The 5022-nt window shown below is 34.5% G+C and overlaps 1 non-coding gene across 1 annotated transcript; it reads left to right on the top strand.

Moving 5' to 3' along the window:
- The first annotated feature begins 4279 nt into the window (after positions 1-4279).
- LOC140497965 (U6 spliceosomal RNA) lies at positions 4280-4386 on the top strand. Its single transcript, XR_011964960.1, has one exon. It is a non-coding gene; the product is annotated as a U6 spliceosomal RNA (small nuclear RNA).
- The last annotated feature ends 636 nt before the right edge of the window (positions 4387-5022 follow it).

Below are 5022 nucleotides of genomic sequence, written 5' to 3'. Positions count from 1 at the left end.
CTGAAAGAACACTTTGAATTCATTCCAACCTACCTTCTCAGGCATGAGCATTGTCTGAAGTCACAAAGTCACAAAGAAAATATTCAGTTTACCCTATGATGACTCAAATTTGATCAGTCTAAAAATCAAATTCGTCATCTTACTATGGCACAGTGAAAATAACACTTAAATTTGGAGTTTCACGCTCCTTGATGGCAGGGTCTCCTTCAGATTTCTCTTTGTGTCCTCAAAGCCCAGTGGAATACTTGGTATAGAGTAAGTGCTTAAGAAATGATTTTTGATTAATTGATAAGCCTATAATATGTGTCCAATATTATTTTCCCAAGTTTTCTAGGTCAAAACTCAAGTTATAAATTCCCTGCTACTAAGCCTAATAAATTAAAAAAAAAAGACTCCTGTATAAATTCATAAGAATTCTTTATTCTTTCCCATGTGTGGTTGATGTTTTCACTTCTTTCTTATGGGAGATTGCTTTGTTAGGTGGTACTAATTTATGACTAATACATTTTTCCAATTTTTAGAAATGCTTTGAGGTATCACATGATAGATGATTTTGAATATTTTATTTGTATTGCTGAAAGAAAAAGATTTTAGTAGCTGCATTTTCAAGAGAAGCCCTTTCTCTGTGTTATCAATAAGTGTCTGTACTAATATATTGATACACTGGTAGCATTACCACCTCATTGTTGCTGCTTCATAAAACAATAGGGATTTTGTCATCATGCCTGAAAGATGTACACATTTATCAAATTGTGATTAGCTAAGGTCAGGCTCATAGCCACAAATAACATTCACTGTATTTGATAAATAATGTAATAAAATACCATGAACCACTCAGTGTAATGTATGATCTAACAGCATATATTTTGTTCAACTGCTTTGCTGTGTCCTTCACCATAGCAAAAGTCATACTATGATTGTGATAATAAAGAGCTCTGTTACTGAATCCTTTCATTTATTTTACCCCGATTTAACTGCATAGTCCAGAAAAGATAAGTAATTTGCAACTTATATTAATAATGCCACTGAAAACTTTGCTAAATGACTCTCTCTTATGTTTTATTGCTATGAAATAGTCTTAACTGAGCTCATGACTTATTTATAAATACAGATTAAAGACTATTTCCCCCAATTCCTTTAAATTGGAAAAAAAATCAACCTAATATGATTATACAAAAATGATTATCTCTGTGAACCTTATGATTCTGATGCCAGATAGATATGAATAATATAAAACTTATGTGTGTATGTATCATAGTGTGTGTATTTGTGTGTGTGTATGTGTGCATGTGTATGTGTAGATTACCATTTGATTCCTAATAAGAACTGGACCTCAAAAATCAGAAAAAACAAAATCTTATCTTTGGGTAGGTTAGAATTGATATTGAAGCATTTAAAGAATGATGGGGCTTTCGCCAGTACTGGAGGCTGTGATTTTCTTTGCTGTGAATGTAACATCATTTCAAAGCTCATCAAAATATAAAAGGATTAACAAAGACGGGTATTTAGAGTTTTCCTTTGGAAGGAGAGAGTTAGAAGGGAGGGAAACTAATTACAATTCCCACAGTGCTGACATTTATTATGGAGTAGTCATTAAATTGTAATATTTAAGGCAATTTATTTAAAGCAAGGAATAGATATAGAAACATATGTCCCTGTAATTTGCCTAAAGTGTTATTCATTTGTTGGATTTGAATATAACATGAATTGAGGTTATATATTTTTGTAGTCAATTGCATATGTACATATGATGTATTAATAATACATGTATGTGTGTGCATGCTAGATACTCAGATAAGAGATGAAACAGTTATGTCAAAGACAAAGAGGGTGTCATACTAAAATAGGTTACCTTCTGGTCATATACCACTGCTATCCACAAAATCATAAACTTATAATGTCATATTCATTGTCAGTTCTTCCACAGATGCTAAAAAAATATTCTAGCATACCACTTTTTTGTTTGTTTCATTTGTTCTTGTTTTGAATTCTTAGAAAATTTTGGAGTAAATATGAATAAAGATCTTGTAAAAAAAAAAATCAAAACAACAAACCTGTGTTTCCAGTCTTGACTCACAGGTACAGAGTGTCTGTGTCTGCCCACAACTTTTCAAATATGAGTATAGCATAATGAAAAGTGCTTTGGGTTGGGAGTCAGGAGACAAGTTCAAGTCTGAGCATTCTCACTGAAATACAGTATAATCTCAAGTGACTCACTTCACTCATCATAACTTTAGTTTTCATCTACAAAATAACCTTTAGATAATTGATCCTGTCTGATTTGGTCTGTAACCTTGTAGAAAAATAACTGACCAGCCCTTGGATAGTGACCGAAGGCTCCAAACACAGATCAATCTGTATGAGAAATGACAGAAAGTTAGATTGCAAATGTTTACTCACATGCTCCCTACTTATTTAAGACTTTTTTTTGGTCTTCCACTACAATCTCTTTTTGAAATTCAGTGGAGTCAGTCTGTACTTTCTCTTCTATTTTGCTGATCTTACCTCCATGAAGCAGGTATCTAAATAAATCTATAATTTACTTTTAAAAAATCATTTCTCCAGATTTTTTTTCCTTCTAGTACTGTTGCTGTTTTGGGTTCTGGGGACCCTGAAATGTGAGGGTATAGGGGGTCTGCCTCGAAAGAATTCGACCACTCAAGCATTCCAATCCAAGTAGTGGTTTGTGAGGCCAATAAAAGCAGGCTGGATTCTAAAAATCTGCACAATTTAATGGAGTAAGATTGGTACTTTTATACAGAAAAAGACTGTGAAAAAATTTGGATGGGATTAAGGAGTGGGAAATAGCCTGGGGTGGGTCAGGTCTAGACAATGGAAGGAATTAAGTAGTCTTGTTGAGGTCATTAAACCATAATGTTATGCCATCCTAAAATACCAATATATTGGGTCCTGCCAAATGAATTTGACTCTGGCCTTCTTTCAGCCAAAGTAAAACAAAGTTTATTAAAGATTCACCATATTAGACTTAAGAAGAGTAACCATTTGTGACCCTTGTATTGAAAGTAGGTCAGATAGAATCTCAACTATCTATCTCTGATAGAATCAGAGCTGGATTGAATCTGAGTGCCTTAATGGAGATGAGATGCAATTTATATACAGAAAGATTGCGGGAGGGTTATGAGGGTGGGCTAGTCATCTGGGAGGAGAGGTCTAAGGAGGATCTTCCTGGGACTGGTGTAACTAGAGATATAATCACAGGTGGGAAACAGCTGGAGGCAATTGGGGGGTATCAGACAATGGAGAGCTTGAGTGGGAAGTACTCAAAATGGGAATCAGCCAGAAGCAATTTGGAGGCTACAGACCTTGGAGGGCCAGGCTAGATTAAGTAAGGGTAACAGATTTGGGTGTGAGAAACCAGATTAAGTAGGATGATTCAAGCAGAGTTCAAGGAGGTTCCCAAAGTCTGTACCCCATCATCAGGGCCACAAATGAAGGGACAGTTAAAAGAATTATTGAGTATCTGGGTAGAAATGTATGGGAAAGTTCAGGATCCAGGACCTATACCTCACCAATACTACTCTGAATTTTTTTTTCCTAAATTTATTTCAAAAACTACTGAATGGTTTCTATGTGTAAAGCATTACACAATCATAGAAGGAGATAGGTAGGTAAATGAATAAAGATCCTGGGCCCACACCCTAAAATGCATTTATATCCTAAAACAGAAGATAAGGTTAATATTTGTCCATTTTCAAAGGAACCAGTGATATTTTGAGTGATATCTCAACTTGTGCAAGAATTGAATTTAAGTGAGGCAGATTTGCACAAAGTGCTCAGCCTCACTCTCTCTGGGAGATTTTGATAAGTGCATTAGAAAGGTATGCAAAATGTACTAGAACTCAAAGGACAAACCAAATCTGACTAGAAGCTCAGGAAAAAGCATTAGTCAGTCAATTAATCTATGAACATGCATTAATTGTTTACCATATATCAAGAATTATGCGAAGCATTAAGGATAAAAATAATTGTAAAAATTTCATTTCTGCTCTGTAAAAACTCACATTCTAGGACTAACATTTGATCTGGGCCTTAAAAAATAAGAGGAGTTAGGATTTCAGCACCCAGCTACAGGGAACAAAGGTATCCCAGTTTATAAGAAACAGAATGACTTAAAGTATTATGTTTGGAAATCACATGCTATTGCTTGAGTAATGATCCATAGATGCCTCTCAGTGTTTTTGTGAGAAACAAATGAGATAATATTTGTTAAACAGTGAAGGCCCAGGCACAAAGTAGGTGCTTAATAAATGCTATTTTTGTGCTTGCTTCGGCAGCACATATACTAAAATTGGAACGATACGGAGAAGATTAGCATGGCCCCTGTACAAGGATGACAAGCAAATTCTTGAAGTGTTCCATATTTTTATGCATTTCCAGTAAAATCAGGGGTGAAACAAGGAGGTCCATTATCACCACTATTATTCAATATGGTACTAGAAATGTTAGCTGTAGCAATTAGACAAGATAAAGAAATTGAAGGAATAAGAATAGGTAAAGAAAAAACTAAGTTAGCACTCTTTGCAGATGATATGATGATATACTTAGAGATTCCCAGAGATTCAAGTAAAAAACTACTTGAAATAATAAACAACTTTGGCAAAGTTGCAGGTCACAGAATAAACCTGCACAAATCTTCTGCATTCCTATGTATTAGCAACAAAGTCCTACAGCTAGAGATAGAAAAGAGAAATCCCATTTAAAGCTAGGGTAGACACTATAAAATACTTGGGAGTTTACCTGCCAAAACAAACGCAGGGACTATATGAACACAATTACAAGACACTTTTTGCACAAATAAAGTCAGATCTAAGTAAGTGGAAAAACATCAGTTGCTCATGGGTAGGCCAAGCCATAATAAAAATGACAATTCTATCTAAATTAATTTACTTATTTAGTGCCATACCAATTAAACTATCAGATAATTATTTTTTAGAGCTGGATAAAATAATATCAAAATTCATCTGGAAGACCAAAAGGTCCAGAATATCAAAGGGACAAATG

Source organism: Notamacropus eugenii, chromosome 3 (assembly GCF_028372415.1).
Source record: "Notamacropus eugenii isolate mMacEug1 chromosome 3, mMacEug1.pri_v2, whole genome shotgun sequence".
NCBI lineage: Eukaryota > Metazoa > Chordata > Mammalia > Diprotodontia > Macropodidae > Notamacropus > Notamacropus eugenii.
Note: the sequence above shows the minus strand (reverse complement) of the source record. Positions and strands in the feature narration are given on the sequence as shown.